This window comes from Drosophila bipectinata, chromosome 3L (genome assembly GCF_030179905.1).
Source record: "Drosophila bipectinata strain 14024-0381.07 chromosome 3L, DbipHiC1v2, whole genome shotgun sequence".
Taxonomy (NCBI): domain Eukaryota; kingdom Metazoa; phylum Arthropoda; class Insecta; order Diptera; family Drosophilidae; genus Drosophila; species Drosophila bipectinata.
In genome coordinates this window covers 4,659,264-4,680,999 of record NC_091738.1, presented here as the reverse complement: position 1 = coordinate 4,680,999, position 21,736 = coordinate 4,659,264, and the positions used below count along the sequence as shown (strand labels likewise).

The 21,736-nt window shown below is 40.3% G+C and overlaps 1 protein-coding gene across 16 annotated transcripts in view; it reads right to left on the bottom strand.

The window, feature by feature from the left end:
- Positions 1-21,736, bottom strand: part of shep (alan shepard) — a 119,555-nt gene that overhangs the window by 23,440 nt on the left and 74,379 nt on the right. The window contains exon 1 of one of the 16 annotated variants that reach the window (XM_043209642.2): positions 1,761-2,434. The exons of the other annotated variants lie outside the window; for them this stretch is intronic. The gene's annotated coding sequence lies outside the window, so the exon portion shown is untranslated. Of the gene's footprint in view, positions 1-1,760; positions 2,435-21,736 lie in introns of those variants that run through there. 16 annotated transcript variants of the gene reach the window in all.

Genomic DNA, 21,736 nt, shown 5'->3' with positions numbered 1-21,736 from the left:
GAGGAGAAAACCCCAAAAAAAATGGTTAAAAGATAAACAAAAAAAGTGATACTTGAAATAAAAATGAACTTAAAAAATCTATAAATTTTTTAAAGATTTTAAAAAATTAAAATAAAAATAAAGACGAATATTTATTTATTTTTTAACAATTTTCTTTATTTTTCTTTAAAAAAAAATATCCCTTTTCTTCAAGTGCAGATTCTGGGGGGTGGTGGTGGCCTGGATGCTTCAGCTGTCTAAGGACATGTGCTGAGGTGAGAGTTCACAGTTCTCTGCTCACGTTCAGCTGCTTTTCTTTACTTTTTTTTATTCCTTTTCCTTATTTTTTTTTATAACTTTTACTTTGTTACTGAAATAAAACAAAGAACAAAGTGAGGTTATCGGCAGGCAAGGGGGAGGCACAAAATAATCCCCTAAGGCCCTGGGGCAGGTTAACGATGTTGTCTGCGCTCGTCTTGTTTTTGGGGCGTGGGCCAAAAAAAAAGAGAGTGAGAGAGACAACGATAGAGAGATAGAGCAAGGAGATACTCCCTTGCAAGGGGTTGGGTGGGTGAGAGGGTGCATTGACTGCAACTTGTTCCTTGAGAGAAAGTTCCTTGAAGCTGTCGCCGTCGGTTGCGTTAAGAAATTTTCATTGTTGCCCATTTTCGAGGGTTGTTTTCATGTCTCACTTTCCTGCTCTCCATTTTTTTTTTTGGCAAGACAAAGACCACCGTTGAAAGGGGTGCAAAAATCCAAGAGTCTTCAAAAAATTCAAGTTTCCCAAAAAAATTAAAAATAAAGGCTTAACCTTGGACTTGACGACCGGCAGGGCACAGCCGGCAGTTCAGCCTTCAAAAAAGGAGGGTGTGGGAGCCTCGAGCCTAATCAGTCGTTGGCGCTTTCATATCGGGCATTATTGTCTGGCTGGCTGACCACTTGGGGAAAATCGTACGAAATCGGTTACGACTTGGGGTTCAACTGCATGGCAGTCGTGCATGGCACCACCAGCTGACAGCCACCCACCCACACCCACACAAGCTGAATGATTTATTGCCTTATATCGATAAGAAAAATAATATTTATTTTAAACTTTAAAAATACTAACGTTATACAGCCTTTAATTTTTCCCAGAAACTGCCTGCAAAAATAAAAACATTTAAGCTTTTCTCAGAAATATATTTTTTCTATAAAAAAAAGGGGAAAATCCCAATTAAAAGCAAATCAGCTGTTCCTAGACTTTCCGGCTTTCTGTTTCCACCCTCTCTACTTTGTAGATATCTCTCTTGCACCTCTTTCTGGCTGAACTTTATCTTGACGTTTGGCATTTGTCACATTTTTGGGATTTTTATGAGTTTTTTATTTTTTTTGCAAAAAGTTGCTAACCTTTAATCGGCAACACATACACTCATTTATTTATTTCGCTTATTTAATTATACACGCCACAAAGAGAGGAGCGAAAATACATAGATAGTGGGGCAGAGAAAAATGAGAAAAAAAAGAAAAGAATGAAATAAATTTTATTTAAAATGTTTCGAACAAACAAACAAACAGACATTGAACTTTATATGATGGCTGGGCGGCTATGGCGAATTTGGGTGTGTGGGCGCAGTGCGAATGAAGAGGGCAAAGCAGAGACGGCAACTCACACGCACACACACTTATATAGTCTTCCTTTTGTTATTAATTTCGAAAATACGAAATTTTGCAGAGAGTTCAAGTATATATGGTATCTAATTTAATATTATTATGCCCGGGGGGCAATTTTTGCTTTTATTTACTTTATTTTTTTTTCTGTCGGTTTCTTGTCGGCGGCTCCTCCTTCCGCTCCGGCTTCTTCTTTCTTCTTTTTTTTTTCTTCTAAGCACGCACTCACACACACGCACACGTGTGTGGAAGCTTTCGGCTGTTTACAAACTTTTGCGACGTTTTCAAGTGCGACGCTGGCAGCGACGTTGGCAGAGCGGCAACTGCGACTGAGACGCAAGCTTTAACTATTTTCTTCTCCGAATCTCCGCTTCCTCGCGCTATTCGCCGTTTTCTTGTTGTTTTTGTTGTTTGGTTTTGGTTTTTTTTTTGCAAAACGCTTTAATAACTTTCTATTGCTATTTTTATATATATTTTTTGTTTTATACACACAAGCACACAAAGAGAGGTAGACACGTACGATACGATAATATTTCACTGACCGACTCTCTCGCTCTCATTTAATTTACAAATTTTTTTCTATAATTTATTTTTTTTTCCTTCTGTTTCGTTCGTCAGCTTTAAGCTCACACACACACACGCACGGACAACAAACGACAATAGAGACGGGAACTACAGTTAAGGTTGTGGTTATTGTTGTTGTTGTTGCTTGTAGCAGCTGATCTCAGCGGAGGAATAGTTGCGGACAATCTGTGAACAACTTCGCGCTCAGCGAACTAACCACGACGAAAATTAAAATCAAAATGAAATCAAACGAAGCTAGCTGAGGCAAAGTCAAACAACGCGACGTCGAAGCCGGCGGCGGCGGCGGCAGAGGTGGTGGCAGCAGCAGCAGCAGCAGCAAGGCACAGTGGTCTCACTCGAATTGAGAGAGAAACCTCTGAGATATTTTTACATTTTCAAGATACTTTTACAGTAAAAAAAAAAGTTTAAAAACAAAACTAATATTAAAAATATATTTTAGTTTAAAATTATAATATAACATTTGCAAACTCCTCTATAGATAACAACCACTGTGCAGCGGCAGAGCTACGAAGCATGCGCAGAAAGAACATGACGCGTATGAATGAATGGAAAAGGCGAGGAATGCGGGAATAGTGAGAGTGAGAGAGAAAAATGGCAAATAGTTGTAGAAAAGCGCCGGCAAGCGGAACTCCACTTTGGCGCTCTCCCTCTCTCTCTGCTGGTATCTCCTCTCCCTTTCCGGAAAACTCAATTTTCTTATGCGGCGGGGGTGAATTTTCCCCAAAAAAAAAAAAAGCCAACTAAAGAGAGTAATGGAAATGGCTGAGAGAGCCAACGCTGTTGACGTCAACGTCTGAGTCAACGCTAGTGCTGCCGGCGTCGATGTTGCTGCCTCTGTAGGCGTCGCTGTCGCTGCCAAAGCGCCACCACCCAAAAAATTGGCGAGAAGAAGAAGAACTAATCACAAAAAAAAATTCGCACAGTGGAGAAGAAAGTGAGCTGTTGGCAAAAAAGATTACTTCATTCATCATTACGAGAAGACACTATGAGAAGAATTGCTTTGTATTTTGGGAATTTATTTGAAATCTTCTGAAATTGTAGATTTCCATTGTAGAGAGCATCCACTGTACTGGCACCTATTTAAAAACAAGTGGTTTTTTGGATACGACGGGCAGCGTGAGAAAAAACTTTGAGCGCCCACCCCCTCCCACTCCCCACTGTCTTGTATTGGCCATTTTCCCCCCCAAAAGCGTCAGCCAGCTGATGGGCAGGTCGTCAATTTCTGTCGCTTCTCATCTTTAGTTTTTGGCGGCTTTTAAGCCAATTTTTGTTTATTTTTTTTTTGTTTGTGGCGCCCATAAAAATAAATCATAAACGTTGGGGAAACACGAGCAATGAGTGAAGAAAAAAAAACTATTAAACCAATCATGCCACCTGTCTGCCTTGAATCATTTTCCTCCATTTTAGAAAAATAATAAAAAAATATTTTTTTTATTCTCTTTTGGGTAACCCACTTTTTTAATAAAGTTAGTTGTTTTTTTTAGAGAAACCCCAATGAATCTTTGACTTTTTTAGGAATACACTTCCCCTGATTGATTGACAATTAGTTAATTGATCAATTGGTAAGGGAATCAGAAGCAGAGGGGGATTCCCATCGACGTAATGGCAGTACCCAGGCCCGGATCTTAAATAGAATTATAAACCAAACATATTTTAGGAACAATAGGGTCTAGAAAACATTAAATCAGCCCAAAAGCCGGGAAACGGGTTAAAAAAAAAAGCCATTTCTATGGAAAATAGCTATTTTATGGCTTACATTTCGCTTTTAAAAGGTGCGACAGGGAGAGGGCTAAAATCAGCTGATAATAATAAAAAGAGAAGACCCAAATCTTGCATGTGGGTTGAGGGGGTGGGTGGGTGGTTGGCATAGAACAACCATGATAATAGCAAAACAAATAGAGAGGGAGAGAGAGAGAGGGCCAGGCCATAGCCGGGGGAAAATTTTCAATTGAAAACGAACGCGTATAAATGCGCCCATATGGAAAAGACTGACACTCACACATATGCGGGGGAAAATTGCGACTTTGCCTGCCTTTTTATCGGCTTGCGGCATCTCCATCCCATCCCCGCCTCCTAAGCCACCTCTCTCCCGCACACTCTCTCCCTTTTCTCCTGCACTTTCATGCTGGTCGTCGTCGTCGTCGCTGTCTCGCAGTCGACGTCAGCGCCAACGCAGCGGGGTGTGAATGCGGCAAAAAAAAAAATAATAAAATAAAATAAAAACACACATGTGATACGTACATACATATACATATATAAAATACATTATCAGCGGCGTCGCGATTACAGTAATAGCAGCGACGCCGGCAGCAACATCCTCTTTCCCTTACTTTCTTTCTCTCCCTCTCTTATGGCCGGAAGAAGATGCTGCTGCTGCTGCCTGCTGCTACTGCTGCTGTTGCTGGTTCTTCCTCTTTTTCTAATGGTATTTACTGTTTGTTCAACTGTTCTGCCAGTTGGATTCTTGTTGTTCTTGTTTTCCACCGACGGTTGGACTGTTGCTCCAGAGTTTCTAGTTTCCCTGTGACCCAACGATACTCCCCCTATTTGCCCACATCCCCCCCACCCCCCATGTACTATCCTTTACCTCATACGTTTTTCCCATCTCATACGATTCCGATTCCCATTCTAATTCACATTCCCATTGACTTGGCTATTCTCTTATTTTATCGCAAGGCATCTTGTTTATTTGTACACTTGAAAAAAATTAAATAGTTTATAAAGAATTTAATTTTTTTATTTTTTTTAGGATAATTTAGAAAGAGTTATTATATGAATATTATATTCTATAAAATTATTTTTTTTTTTTTAGCATTATTTTTTTCAGCTTACTTTTGCCCCATTTCTTTCCATTTTTATTTCCATTTCCATTCGTTTGCAGGTCGTCAAGAAATTAAATGCCCATTATTTGGCCTTTTTTACTCCCTGCTTTCTTATGTTTCTCTGTAGTTGGGCCTTATTCATCATCATACGTTCGTTTTTCTTATCAGTCGTAACTACTTTTGCGCCTTCTCTCCCTGCCACTCCCCTTTCTACCTTTCCCAGATGGTATGTAGTTGCTGCGACGCTGACTGTGACGGTGACGTTGGCAGAGAAAGATGCCCACCAGCATCTCGGTGGCTCATCAATTTGCGGTTGATCTGCCGCTGACTGGCCAAAGTCCAAAGGAAATGGTCTAAACCACAACTATTCCAGTAACTCCACCACCCCCAAAAAATCGTGAATACCCATATCTATATATAGGTTTTCTAGATTTATAATATTAATTGATTTGTGTATTGGAATCAAATAAATATAGTTCCATTGATTAATAATAGCCATAATATTTTTATAGCAACATAAAATGGCATTAATACTAATAACTTGCCCACATCTGTGCTGGACAAACATTTTTATTGCATGTCGCCTGTCAATCGCTGGCAATTGCCAACGCCGCAGCAGCAGAGAAGCAGCAGCGCGGCAGCAGAGCAAAAATTATCGCAGCCGAAAGGAAATAAATATAAATGTGTATCCAAATAAATAAGTAAACATGTGCGAAAAAAGGGGGGCGAGCGAAAATGGGGGCTTACGGAGGATTGGGGTATCTGAATATTGGGCGGTGGGTTATATGGGGGGGTGGCAGAGGAATTATGTATGGAGCGTGTGTAGGCTGCTGGAAGTTCAAGATAAAAGCTTTAACCGTTAATGACCAAGTTCGTATTACACTGTGATTTAATTGGGGATTTTTGGGTACTTGCTTAGATATGACACTTTAATAGATATATAAAAAAAAATCTTAGAAATATATATAACTAATATTAATAAAATATTCATCGTACTAGCTATTTTTGGTGGGCGTTTTTATCGATTTCAGAGTACCATCTATTTTTGGAACCATTTGCGATAACCCGAAAGTTAAGATTAGGTTCTGTAGGGGTACAGATTTTCCCAAACATTACACTGCAAATTGTAGGCGTAGTCTAGGAGATAAAAATAACACAACCGTTTTGAAAATTAAAACAAAATTAAATACTTCCCTTCTAGCCAAGGCCACTTTGACTTTTTGAACTTTGAATTTGCCAGGACAATCCTGCGGTAATACTTGGCCATTAAGCAAGCAATCCGAAGGGATTTTCCAGCCGGCTTTTCTCAAAGCCCTTGCAGCCCGCACCCCCCAGGAACACAAACTTGAAGGAATTCTAAAGCCACCTTAAGACGGAGGCGAGCAGGAATGTATCCATCATAATCTCATTATCCCGACTCTAGGCGAAAATGTTCCCCGCACACACACACACACCCAAAAGAAAAAAAAGGACCAGGAGGTAGTCTTGGCAAGTCACAGGGAAAAATATGCAAAGCAGAAAATTCCGCATAGTTGAAACGAGAGCAGTGGTGCTGGCGAGAAGGGTTCTCCCAACAGTTTTACCTTCGAAAAACCCCTCCAGGATACGCCCGTTTCTGCTACAAGGGGTAGAGCTGGCGAGGTTGAAGTGTAAAATGTGAATAAAATACAAGAATTGCCAAGAAATAAGCGGAATTGCATTAAGTGCATCCGTTGCGAGGGGCAATCTGTCCAAAAAAAGGGGGGAAACGTCAGCCATTTCACCTTGTAAGTGTGGCCAACGTTCTCAAGGTTATGCGAGAGATTCAAAATGTACTAATGCATAAAAGAGTGCTTAGCACTAGGAAGATATTTCTCTAAGTGCCGATACCAACTAAACAGATGCCTTTGAGCATGTTTCGGGGCTGACTTTTCACCAACTTGACCACGATAACGATAACAAACACAGCTGTGTGTGTATGTGTGGGCGATATCCTGTTGTGTGTGTCAGGGTGTGCGTGTTGTCCATTTTAATGACAAACATAACCATGAAAACATGAACATTAATGGACATCCATCCATAATGGACATTAACTGGTATAGGAGATGGAGAAATCGAGATGGCGGCTCGAGGGGGCCAACAATTGGTTGACATTTGAAGTCATGTCTCGGACTAAATTAGACAGTTGCCCCCAAAAGCCCCCAACCCCACCCATACCCACACACAAAAGACACATAAATTGTATGTAATCGGTAATATATAATTTCTATGTATGAGCCCAAAATTGGGCAACTGAGCCGAGGATTTGTCCGAGTCTGGAACTGTGGGCATGCATAAAATTGATATCTTAATGGTCTCGCCCTGGTCTCGGAAAGGGCGATCCGATTCAATGTTCAGGTTAATTCCGTGCGTGCCCAACTCACCGTTAAGGGAGTTATCGGCCCTGGGAATGGGCAGTCCGGTCGGCACCTCATGCAGATGAACTAAATGGAGTGGGAACGCCTGATGGACGGAAGTCAATGCCATGCCAGGTTGTCTGTCTGCCATAGGAGGGGGTCATGTAGAGCTAATTCACAAAAGATGTTCGCACCGACAACAATGCTCGATTTTGAGGAGAATCCTGTGCATCCTTGCAGGTTCTCCAAATGCAGGATTTTACATTTATGTTGCAGTTTGTGTAATAATACCAATACAAATACATACAAATCGTTGAAGGTTATTCCCTCAAGAATCGGATAAAAATTGGCCAAGATATAGCCATCGCTGGGGGCCATATTGGCCTCCCATGCATTTTTCAACATTCTAGAAGGGGTCTCCCCAGAAAATTGGACAAAAAATCTAAAAAATATTTTATTGCTCGATTTTGATGCAGATTGGTAGAGAATCGATCTAGAAATCGTTTAAGGTATTCCTCTCAAGAATCGGATGAAAATTGGCCAAGATATAGGCATCGCTGGGGGCCATATTGGCCTCCCATGCATTTTCAGCATTTTGAAGGGGTCTCCCCAGAAAATTGGACAAAAAATCTAAAACATATTTTGGTCCAGGATTTTAATGCAAATTGATGGGGAATCGATCTAGAAATCGTTTAAGGTACTCCTCTCAAGAATCGGATAAAAATTGGCCAAGATATAGTCTTCCCAGTGGGTCATATTGGCCTTCCATGCATTTTCAGCATTTCGAAGGGGTCTCCCCAGAAAATTGGACAAAAAATCGAAAAAATATTTTATTGCTGGATTTTGATGCAGATTGGTAGAGAATCGATCTAGAAATCGTTTAAGGTATTCCTCTTAAGAATCGGATAAAAATTGGCCAAGATATAGCCATCGCTGGGGGCCATATTGGCCGTACATGCATTTTTCAGCATTTTGGAGGGGTCTACCCAAAAAATTGGACCAAAAATCTAAAAAATATTTTGTTGCTGGATTTTGATGCAGATTAATGGAGAATCGATCTAGAAATCGTTTAAGGTATTCCTCTCAAGAATCGGATGAAAATTGGCCAAGATATAGCCATCGCTGGGGGCCATATTGGCCTCCCATGCATTTTTCAACATTCTAGAAGGGGTCTCCCCAGAAAATTGGACAAAAAATCTAAAAAATATTTTATTGCTCGATTTTGATGCAGATTGGTAGAGAATCGATCTAGAAATCGTTTAAGGTATTCCTCTCAAGAATCGGATGAAAATTGGCCAAGATATAGGCATCGCTGGGGGCCATATTGGCCTCCCATGCATTTTCAGCATTTTGAAGGGGTCTCCCCAGAAAATTGGACAAAAAATCTAAAACATATTTTGGTCCAGGATTTTAATGCAAATTGATGGGGAATCGATCTAGAAATCGTTTAAGGTACTCCTCTCAAGAATCGGATAAAAATTGGCCAAGATATAGTCTTCCCAGTGGGTCATATTGGCCTTCCATGCATTTTCAGCATTTCGAAGGGGTCTCCCCAGAAAATTGGACAAAAAATCGAAAAAATATTTTATTGCTGGATTTTGATGCAGATTGGTAGAGAATCGATCTAGAAATCGTTTAAGGTATTCCTCTTAAGAATCGGATAAAAATTGGCCAAGATATAGCCATCGCTGGGGGCCATATTGGCCGTACATGCATTTTTCAGCATTTTGGAGGGGTCTACCCAAAAAATTGGACCAAAAATCTAAAAAATATTTTGTTGCTGGATTTTGATGCAGATTAATGGAGAATCGATCTAGAAATCGTTTAAGGTATTCCTCTCAAGAATCGGATAAAAATTGGCCAAGATATAGCCATCCCTGTGGCCCATATTGGCCTCCCATGCATTTTCAGCATTTCGAAGGGGTCTCCCCAGAAAATTGGACAAAAAATCGAAAAAATATTTTATTGCTGGATTTTGATGCAGATTGGTAGAGAATCAATATAGAAATCATTTAAGGTATTCCTCTTAAGAATCGGATGAAAATTGGCCAAGATATAGGCATCGCTGGGGGCCATATTGGCCGTCCATGCATTTTCAGCATTTTCGAAGGGACCTCCCCAGAAAATTGGTCAAAAAATCTAAAAAATATTTTGTTTCAGGATTTTGATGCAGATTGGTAGAAAATCGATCAAGAAATCGTTTAAGGTATTCCTCTCAAGAATCGGATAAAAATTGGCCAAGATATAGCCATCGCTGGGGGCCATATTGGCCGTACATGCATTTTTCAGCATTTTGGAGGGGTCTACCCAAAAAATTGGACCAAAAATCTAAAAAATATTTTGTTGCTGGATTTTGATGCAGATTAATGGAGAATCGATCTAGAAATCGTTTAAGGTATTCCTCTCAAGAATCGGATGAAAATTGGCCAAGATATAGCCATCGCTGGGGGCCATATTGGCCGTACATGCATTTTTCAGCATTTTGGAGGGGTCTCCCCAGAAAATTGGACAAAAAATCTAAAAAATATTTTATTGCTGGATTTTGATGCAGATTGGTAGAGAATCGATCTAGAAATCGTTTAAGGTATTCCTCTCAAGAATCGGATAAAAATTGGCCAAGATATAGCCATCCCTGTGGCCCATATTGGCCTCCCATGCATTTTCAGCATTTCGAAGGGGTCTCCCCAGAAAATTGGACAAAAAATCGAAAAAATATTTTATTGCTGGATTTTGATGCAGATTGGTAGAGAATCAATATAGAAATCATTTAAGGTATTCCTCTTAAGAATCGGATGAAAATTGGCCAAGATATAGCCATCGCTGGGGGCCATATTGGCCGTACATGCATTTTTCAGCATTTTGGAGGGGTCTCCCCAGAAAATTGGACAAAAAATCTAAAAAATATTTTATTGCTGGATTTTGATGCAGATTGGTAGAGAATCGATCTAGAAATCGTTTAAGGTATTCCTCTCAAGAATTGGATGAAAATTGGCCAAGATATAGCCTTCCCTGTGGGCCATATTAGCCTTCCATGCATTTTTCAACATTTTGGAGGGGAGTCCCCTTGTAGGAGTCATTTAAAGGGTTGCCCTCATGAATCGGATCAAAGATATCCGGGATATAGTCATCTCTGTGGTTATTACGACATTACGTCATTCACGTCAATATATTTTCTTATAGGGGACAAGATTTAAATGCAGGTTCTCGCAGAATTTTATACAATCTTAACATCCTTTCCTATACATGATGTAAAAATTGGCTTAAACTGATTCAATCAAGGAATGCTTTCATCTATGGCTCCGAGCGTCGAAAAGGAGAAATCCCTAGAAAAGCCATTAAATCGAGCTCATATCGACTTCAAAGCTCATTAAAACGATTCTCCGCCACGAAGGGGGCGCAGTACTTGGGCGACCACCCCGGGCACCCCCAGAAGAATCATAAATCATTGCTGAAATTTTCATAAATTTAATGAACATTAAGTGTGCCCCAGAGCTAGTGGAGGGTGTCAAGGGGGACAGGAGCGGTAGAGGGGGCGGTTGGGCAATCGCCATGTGACTGCCACTGGACAAGGAGGAAAAGAGAGGCAAGACGCAAGAATCTGAAACGGCAGTCATCAGTCAAGCGTAATTCAATGTAAACCGATACACCCCCACCCACCCATACATGTTCACATGAGATTTTCCGGGAGGGGGAGTCACACCGATGCAGGGTGTGCCCGTGTGTAAGTGTGTAACTTGAGTGTGTATTGGTTGGTGGGTGTGTGTGGGGGGTGCTCTAGTGGGTGGTGGAGCCCAGTTTCGGTTGACAGCAAATCTGAATTTGATCACAGAGCAAACATTAAAAGCGCAACAGAAGAGCACCACCAACCACCAGCACCACCTACACCACAACCCCCACCACCAGCAGCAGCGCAAAAAAGTGATTTATGAACATCCGCTGGGTGACCAAAAGACCCGCCACTAGGCATCCCCTAAACACCACCCCTACCCGAGCCAATGCATATCTCATGTCCACCCACGTGCCTTTCTTGGTGCGACTCGCCCACACATTTCCACGAAATCACTCTGGGGTTGGGTCGTTTTACAGGAAAAAAGCAAATTGCTCGGCTTAAATTACACTTCAATTAAAAAAAACATAACATAAGGCTAGTCCAAATGTGAGCTTTTTATCCTAAAACCTTATCAAATGGCTAGGGTTTAAGGTATAAAAGTTAATTATAGAAAGTAATTGGGAAATAGCTAGGTATTTATAAATCAATAAAATAGCCTTCCTTTTATTATCCAGTTCAGAACCGAAACCTCAATCTGAGAACCTACCTCTTGTCTTCTTAAAATTATTGACATTATTCGTTGTACCTCCTCTTGTTTTTTGTTCAAACTTTTTTAATTTCTAAACAAGACTCACTAACAACGTCAACAAGGAACAAAAAAAGTTGATCAACGCGTAAATTGGCCATGTCCAAGTGGGCTAAAATGTTGGCAGGACGAGAATGGAGGATGTGCCAGGGGCTTTGGCCTTTTGACTAACGGGAATGCCACTTAACGAATCACACAGTATCAGACTACCCACCCACTCCCACTCTTTACTACCCAATCCCCTCCTGTCCGCGTCACTTGGCTTTCATCTTGCCGTTCCTCTTCGACTCGATTTCCCTCCATTTCTGGGCCCAACTTTTCTTCTTTTTCCCCCCATTTTTTGTAGCCTGCCTTTTTCGGGTTAAACTCTCGACAGGCGACATTTTTTTCCTTCGACTTGTTAAAAGTGTCAATTTTCGCTTTACCAGGATGCGTGGGAGTGGGCTTGAGTTGGCCTTGTGGCAGGAATGGACGACGGCTGGGTGGGTGGTTGGTTTGGCGGCATAAAATGTTTGTTTATGCTCACATGTTGTGGGTGGGTTGTGAGAAGTTGTGGAGGTTCTGGGCCATGTCGCGGCTTATTGTGTTACACAGGAGCTGCTGCTGGTGCTCCAGCTTCTGCTCCTGCTCCTGCTCCTGGTGCTCCTCAATCTTCGCCCACTTCATCTCCTGCTGACAGTCTCCACCAAATTGCCAATTAAAATGTGCGACAAGTGGGTGGGAAATGTGGGCGGAAACCGTTAGCATAGGAAGCATTTTCCCAGCTCCTCGCTGGTTTTTTTTTCAAACTTTTTTTTATTCTGTCTGTGTTAGTTAACTTTGAGCCGATTATAGCCGTGCGGCAACGTGGCCTAAGTGCAGGGCAAACAAAGTGATTTGAGCTTTGTCTCGCCTCTGCCAGGCCACGCCCCCAACCGTCACCCAAAACGCCCCTTTTAACTTTTGGCGGGAGTGGAGGAGGGGAGTGCTCACCCCAGCACATAGTTAAAGGATACAAATCCTTGTTGAATAATTAAACGGCAAATTGCAGCAGGACAAAAGGGAGCAGGTGGCGCAGGCCTTTTCCCGAGGGGGTTCTTCAACCTCTGCGACGATTTCGTTACCAGCCTCCCCCCTAACTTACCTCTTTTTTTGAGTTTCCCTTTCTTTTTTTGTTAACCACATAAAAATTCTTTTGAAACTTACCTGAAAAGAAAGAAAAAAAGGATAAAGGTGAGAAGATGAGCGATAAAGATTGGTCGGAATAAAAAGGATTTTATTGAAGAGCATTTGACATCATATTGAGTGAAACCCCAAAAACTTTATCAACTAAGCCCTAAAGTGGGAAGTTTTTGGAATCAAAATAGTCTCTGAGACAGGTAACAGCCCATGTTAGTTCATCAATTATTTATTAAATCTCTGGCGATTTCTTTTAAACTTTTCCATTACCCTGAACTTGTAACTCCTTTACCTTTTAAAGGTGCTTAGTAATCCATCTCTATCTGATATCTCTCCCTTCAATCCAATCCAATCCTATCACTTTCGATCCATCCATCTATCGACAACAACCTTCCTGACTTTGTTCCAACATAATTGGCATCTCTCAAGAATTGCTCTTCGCTTCATTTATAACACACTCCCGTCGTACTCCGCCCCCCAAAAAAAATCCCCAAAAACAATTTGTCAGAAAAAAAATGTGTAGATATGTTGAGAAATCCCCCACAAAAGCTCAAACCACAAAATCTCAAAAACAAAAGCCACAAACAAAATCATTTCAAGGAGCTGGGGGCTTTTGCTCCAATTCGCCAGTAAGCCCCCAGAAAAAAATCAAGAAACGTGTAAAATTCGTTGAAGTTCGCCAGTCCACCAGATAGAAATGCAAATATTGATGGATAGGCGGGCTGTGCCACTGGCAGCAGCAGGCCAAAAATTCATGGACAGAGATTGATGATTGATAGTGTCACACATAAATATTAACAATTCATGGCGCACACAAGCTGCCAAAAAAAAAAAAACAAAAACAACAAGAAATAGACAGAAGCTTCCAAAAATCCAAGCCAGATAGAAAACTTTGCTAGAGAAAAAAAATAAACAAGAAAATAGGAAAATAAAACGAATCCAACGCAAGAGTCATGGAATATTAATGAAGGCCTACAAGTCGGAAAGTTCTCTTTTTTTTTTTTGGTCAACGTGTTGAGACCTCTTGAAAGATGCAACATAATGTCCATAGATGTTAAAATTCTGTGAGGTTGCATAAATGAAAGCAGTGGAAAAATACAATGCTCTATGGATAAGGGAAGAACTCCAAGTCTCTGGTGGATCAAAACGCATCTCTGCATGCAATTTGGAGACTTACAAAAATACAAAAGTTACAAATATTACAAAACTGCTATATTTGTAACCCTTTTGGAATTCCTCATATTTTAATATATTAATCTGGAATTTTTTTTAGAGGGCTTATGATGATATGCCGAAGTCTTACACCCAAATTTTAATACTATAGTAAGTCCACCATTCCAACTTTCTGACCCACGACATCTTCAATTGGAATGTTAAAATATTCCTAATAAAATCTATATAAAATTGGGATAACCTTTTAAAAACCTTATTCAAAGGTTTTCTAGTTTTTCAAGTTAGCTTTGTAATTTTAAGGATCTTTGTCTATTGGGTTCTTTTGTAGCGTTTTCATTTGCATTTCAGTCACGTTTGACATTCATATTTGTTTGGGAATTATGTTTTGTTGCACACCCGTAGCGTTGAAAAGGCGGGCCTCTGCTGGGAGCTAAGAGGGCGTGGCCGGATGGAGCTGGGAGTGGGGTAGAATCCCTGGAAGGATTGCGTGCGCCATGGGTATTACCATTGTTGGTGCTGTTGTCGCTGCAGTTTCTCGTTTAACTTTGTTGACACTTCGTTTGATGAAGTGCGCTCTGTGCTTCTCCGCTTCCAATTCTCCTGGCACCCCTACACTTCGACCTCGCTCGATGGCACTGGCACTCCCCTTACCCCCTAAGTCCGCCCCCGGAACTGGCATAATTGAATATGTCTTCATTTCACGTTTCTTGAGTTTCCTTCGAAGCTTGTTTTGAATTTCTAGAGCTGCTAGTGGAGAGAAAAGCTGCCATCGATTGGGGAATTGAGAATTGAGAAAATTGAAAACGAGACGCATGATTGGGGCGGTGGACGGGCGTAGACGGGCTCAAGTATAAACGCGTTTGGCAGCTGATTGTGAACTATAATGATAATTGAAGTGGAATGAAAAATATGGCAGAGAAATAAGGAAATTCTAAAGGGGGAAGAATGAGGTGGGGGTATGAGGTGGGGGCAGGCAGGATAAAGAACATCAACTACAGACGAAACGACTTGAGAAATATGAAAATTTTCACACCCAAATGAAAAAGATGTCGTCTTGGGTGGAAAAACATTGAGAATATTCTGTAGAGTACCAAGAAATTGCAATTGAAGTTGAGCAAAAGTGATATGAGATGAAATTGTTTCGAAATTTCGAAATTTCGAAAATTTCCTCTTTAAAATATTTAATATATTTGTACCTATTACAGTTCTATGAGGCATCTGGAAGAATTTGGACAAAATTATAGGAGTAGTTATTACGATTTTAATCACTTATCGGCACTAACCAAAAATAAAGTAAATCACATCATTGAGAAGACATGGGAAGAGATCTGACATTATATTGCTTCCAAAAATAGCTTGAAATAATCTTCTATTTTAAATGTTTCAAGTTTTTAAAATCCTTTTCTTTCTATGAAGCCTTTGAAAGTTTTTGCCAAAGTTATAGGAGTAGTCTTTGTTACAATCTAGAATTCTATTCTAAAGTTTATGAAAAGATTGCTTCAAAAAATAGCTTAAAATAATTTTTAACTTCAAATGTTTTTGTTTTAAAATTTTTTATCGTTCTACGAAGCAAAATCTGGAAGATTTTGGACAAAATCATAGGAGTAGTCTTTTAAATTTTAGCCTTTACGCAACACAACCAAAGTTGATCCAAGGAGGTATGGTACGAAATGGCTTAAAAAAAAACTTAAAATAATTTTCATCTTTGAATTCTTCAGGTTTTTAAATTCTTCATCGTTCTATAAAGCATCTGAAAGTTTTTGCCAAAAATTATAGGAGTAGTTGTTACTATTTTAACCACTTACCCCTTACCCCCTTACCCACTTACTTCGCAACACAAAACAATAACGTTTTAGACATTCAATTTCAATTTGGCACAAAACATTGAAATTCCAACAAAAGCAGCAAAAAGGAGTTCTTCCATGTAAGGAGTGAGGAGCAGGAAGAAGAAAGGAAGCGGAAGAAATGGTTGAAATTGAAGAGGAAGTACCGCAGGAAGAACTTGCATTTTATGCATTAATTCAAAAATCATGTTCAGTTGAGAGAGCCAACCGCAGTAAGCGCTTTTACAGCAACCTCACAAGATATATGAAAGTACATACATGTGTATTTATCCGCCCCATCACCACCCACCACAGAATACATGGGGGAACCATCGAAAAAGTTGCAAACTCTGCCCAGGGTTGCCACTAACACATGTGTGTAGTATGAGTGTGTGTTGGAAAACGCAACCAAGCAAGTCCTAAACTTCATATTTTGTCCTGTTCTGGCTTTCTACAACTCCTCTGGTATTCTCCACGGCTGCCTTAGGCTGTTTTTACACCTGGAACACAACTCTAAGAACTTTCGAAACTTCAGCTCGAACTTAAAGTTCTTTTTTTTTTGAGAGTTTGTGAAAAAAAATTTAATAGAAAAAGGAAGTCTCAAGAAAAAGAGCACAGGAAACTGGTAAAGAATAGTCGTCCAAAAAATAGAAAAGCCAAGAGAAACTTTGGCCCAAAGCACGCAACTTGAATATTATGTGCAAAAATATTTGCGACGAATTAAAAAAAAGTGCAAAAAGAGTGGAAAGGACTCCTCAGAGAAATGGAATGGATGAGCTGAGGGAGGAGACTGAGCTTCAGATGCCAGCACGTATGCCATGCAATTATCCTACAGGAATTTCTTAATTTTTCCAGGAAGCAAAGTCTGGCTGGAAAGACGACGGAAGAGCTGTAGACTAGACGAACTTATAACCTCAAGAAAAAGAATATCCAAAACAAGAGAAAATTCTAAAGGAAATACAGAGAAAGAAGTGAAAAGTTGACTAGAATTTCCACTTCAGTCATAAATCTTATAAAATAAATAATATTTTATAAATATTTTTGAAGACCTCTATTATCTATCAAAATAGTATAAAACCCCAAATCCTTTTCAAAAAAGAAAGGGTATATGTTTTGGCAACTAAGCTAATATCAGACAGCAGTGGCAGCAGGAGGCGGTCGAAAGGACATGAAGCCCAGAAACAGGCGGAGCTACACAGGCGTCCAGAAGTGACAGACAGCAGCAGGGACAGGACTGTGCGACGTGTCAGCAGCTTTTTTTTTTTGTGCCATGTCCTTGCCCGTGTCCCTGGCTTTTTTGGTTGCTTTTTCAGCTGATGATGTAGCTGGTGTTCCCGAGTTTTTGCTGTAAATATCATTAAGTCCGTGTACGTGCCAAATGGCAGTTTAATTATGGCAAGGAGTCGAAACAGGACCCATCCAAAATAAAGCACAAAAAAAGAACGAAAACTCCGTAAAAAAAGAGAAAGAGACATGAAGTTTCAAAGTGAAAGACCCGAGCAGGAAATTTGAGAAGCATTTTGCAATTAAGATATATGTTACATTAAAACAAGCTATTTTTACCAAGAAACAAAAAAAAAAGCTTTTAAAAAAAAACGAACTATCAACAAAAAATTCTCATTTAGCTGCGTTTTAATGAGCCTGAGGGGCAAGGATCCTACGTGGCATACGTGTAAATTATTAGACCAAAGTTAATGAAGCCATAAAGTATGATGATGGCAGGACGAGGGAAAAAAATGTGAAAAAAAGAGCTACTTGAAGAGAAAAAATTAAAATAGAAAGATTCGTTTTTGACAAGATGATTAGATAACAAGAAAGGAAAGCTAACTTCGGGCGGAGCCGAAGTTTATATACCCTTGCAGTTAAAACCGGATATATATCGCAAACATCGGATATAGTTGGCCGATCCTTATGGAAATAGGAAAATATAATCCAATTTATTACAATACAAAATCTAAAAAGAGTCCCAAACTTCTATCTTCAAAAATACGAAAGTTGATATTTCTACCAAATACCATTTCCGATCGTTCAGTTATATGGCAGCTATGGGATATAGTCGGCCGATCCTAATGAAATTTGGTAGGTTGGATCAACTGACCAAGAATTAAATCTGTACTAAGTTCCAGCTTTCTATCTTCAAAAACACGAAAGTTGGGTCATTTCCGATCGTTCAGTTATATGGCAGCTATAGGATATAGTCGGCCGATCCTTATGAAATTTGGCATGTCATATTATTTTGCCAAAAATAGCTCTCATATCAAATTTGAACTCTCTAACTCTAAAAACACCGAAGTTATACCATTTCCGATCAATCAGTTATATGGCAGCTATAGGATATAGTCGGCCGATCCGGGCCGTTCCGACTTATATACTGCGTGCAAAGGAAAGAAGGGTGTGTGCAAAGTTTCAAGTCGATAGCTTTAAAACTGAGAGACTAGTTCGCGTAGAAACAGACAGACAGACAGACGGACAGACGGACAGACGGACAGACGGACAGACGGACAGACGGACATGCTCATATCAACTCAGGAGGTGATCCTGATCAAGAATATATATACTTTATAGGGTCGGAGATGTCTCCTTCACTGCGTTGCACACTTTTGGACAAAATTATAATACCCTCTGCAAGGGTATAATTATATCAGAGATTTATTTAACTATAGTTAGTTGTAGTTTATCAAAAAGGCACTAAAACTTTCACGAAACTGGAGTTAATTTTTTCTCATTTCCACATAAATTATTATCATTTTCCCGATGGCTTTACGCAATAGAGTTCTTCTTGAGTTCTTGCCACCCGCTGGTTGAAGTGTTTTCATCGCAGTTTTCTCTTGACATTTCAAGGATTCCCCTGGTGAATTTGTAAAAAGTTTTTCCCAGGACCAAGGACCCAGGACGCAGCACCCCTCATACATATTTTTCTCACTTGAACTCCCGCTGCACTTTTCCGACAAACTCCTTGCAACTATTATTATCAACTATTATTTTGTCTAGTTAAATGTTCGAAAAAGAGGAGCTTAAGTGATGTTGCCACACTTTGGGGCAAACCACGCCTTCTGTCCTGGGGACTCAAACACACACCCTCAGTCTGTCTGCACCCCCTGTTGCCCAATTTGCGTAAACATTTATTACACACTCCATGAGAAACTTTTCTCGAATTATTTTCTCTTAACTGTTTTTGTTCGCCTGTTGGCCGGAGGGGGCGTTAAGAGTCCTTTGTGGAGGGGTGTGGCATGCTGTAGGGGGAGGCGTCTCCATTATGCTGTGCATAATTTTATGATGATAATTAATTTTATGCTCTGCCGTTGATCTCTCTCTGCAAGTTATACTTTTGCGAATTAAAATAAATGCATTATACTGGTAGTTTCTTAATCTTTAACTTTTATTTTTGAAAGCCTTGAAGCCTTGATATATCCTAGCCTTAAAGAAAAAGTCCTTTCTTAAGATCATCTTTGGTTTCTCCGCCACTTTGAATATTTTCACCCTTTAACAGTCCTTCTGATGGCCACCACTTCAATCTCCGTTTCATCCTCGAACTTGAGGTTGCCGTTGGCCATTTTTGCATTTCCTTTTTGGGGCCACAAGGATACGTCTGGCACGCCCACTTCCACCCCCAATACCACCCCCTCCAAGCCTTTCATGCATCGCCTTTTATCGCTCAATGCTCATTATTTGAGGTTGTTGTTTTTTGGTTTCTGTTGTGCCAACTATTTTCAAAGTAATTCCCAAAGAGTTCTGCCATTCGATTTTTCTTATCCCACCATCTCAGTGCTTACCCCCCACCACCCGGAAAACGAAAAAGTTTTCCACCTCCGGGTGAGGGAGATGAGAGTATTGCTTTTCCGCTGACTAGGGTTAGCTCTTGATTTTCTCGGGATTTTTGTTATTTTATATTTTTTTTTGTTTTTCTTGCCCCTCAATTTTTTATGGTTATTGTATTGGCCACAACTGTTGCCACAATTTGAACTTTGTTTGCTGCGGTTTTCATTCCTGATTCCCTTTTCTCTGATTGGGAATATTTCGTTCGTATTTGCATGTCCTTGGAGGGAAGGACTCATCGAGTTTTTGATGACCTTAAACTTTTCCCAAAGCGAATTTTTAATGAAGAAAACGTAAATACTGAGTCTATAGCCCAGGGCAACGTTCTTTTAATTATTATCCTGGCAAGAATTCTATTTATTTTGATTCTATTGCTTACCCGTAGTTTTCATCAATAAAAATTTTAGCATAACTTACCTAAAACGAGAAGAAAAATGCAAAGAAATATGAGTACTAGTAGTATGATGGGTAACTTGACTACTGAAGCTTAATAAATACTAGATAAAGTCAATAGAGACTTGCAGGGCTTGTAAAAAGAATAAACATAAATCACTTTCAATCACCGTAGAAAGAATAAATATTATCCAAACAGGGTAAATCAATTTAATCTCCCAATTGAGTCTGACCGGCTTTTTAACCCACTCTTTTTCGGGAGAGAGGGAGAGTGTGGGTGTGAGCAAACAATTTGTACACTTCACCTGCGAAAACAGCTGGCACGAGTCCTGGGAATCCAGACACCCACACACACCCACACTCACATATGGCCAACATATGGCAGACGAAGAAAGCCACCAGCCGCCCTCCCGAGAAGCTTTAAATTACATCAAAGATTTACCCGACGAGCCGGAGAGAAAAAAAAATGATGGAAATAAAGGACACAAAAGCGTGAAGAAAAAGTCCTTCGAAAGTGTCGTCCTGTGCAAGATGAAAAATAAATAACAATCACACAAAAATCAATATTGACAAAGCGACCTGAACACAATCCTTAAAAAAAAGAAGGCAACGGCAGTCATCGACGTCTGGCTGGCTTAAAAAACAAACATTTTGATGGGCGGTGTAGGCGTGGCTTTTGGGCCATATGTTGCCTGTGCCCGTGTTGCAACTTACCCGGAAAATATATTAAAAAAATACAAGAAACACTACAAGTTTTGGGGCTGAAACTTTTTTAATCAAGTGTCGCAAAAATTTCAAGTTCGCACTCAGTTACAGGTTCGGTGGAAAATCGACGTAATGAGAAGTTTATTTGTTATGGCCGATTTGTGAACAGCTGTTGCTCCGCACACACTTTACACACCAAAACACACACACACGCACAGACACTAAAAATTCGCACTAATACAGTAAGAGAGTGTGGTGAATATTATCCTGTATCCTGTAATGGCTGACTTGCTTTAGCGCACGCACATTCAGCTCGAAACGATGTCGGATGCTGACTGAGAGCCAAGTCGGCAAAAAGTGTCCGAGACCGCCATGATTGAAAGCCGGTTGTGGCAACAAAAACTTTTCCCATCCCTACCTCGGTGGTGTGGCTTATAGGGTGGTGGCTGGACACAACCTGTTGAGCAACAAGGACGACTCTCGTCTCTCATCGAATCCCTGCCGATGGCAATGACAATGTCATTGAAAAGGACTCTGGACTCTGGACTCTAGACTCTGCCTCTACCTCTCCATTCGACCATGAAAATCGGTTCACCAAAAAAATAAAAAGGGGTTTGGTTGGGTGGGAGGTGGTGGCATGTGCCACACCCCAAAGGCAAAGACAGCCGGAAAGAAAGAAAGAGCCTGGCAGCTGCTGGTTAAGCAACGCAAACTGAGTGGCAGAGACAATGCCAACTGTCATCGGGATATCCATTTTTTTTTTTGCCAACAGGATATTCAGCTGTGGCAGTCAATTAATAAACGTTCGACACTTGGCCGCCAGAGGGCGTTAGCTTTCACTTTCTCCCACTTCCTCTAACCTCTCTTCTTTCTTGCTTTCTTCCTGTTCTGCTCTGCTCTTTTCT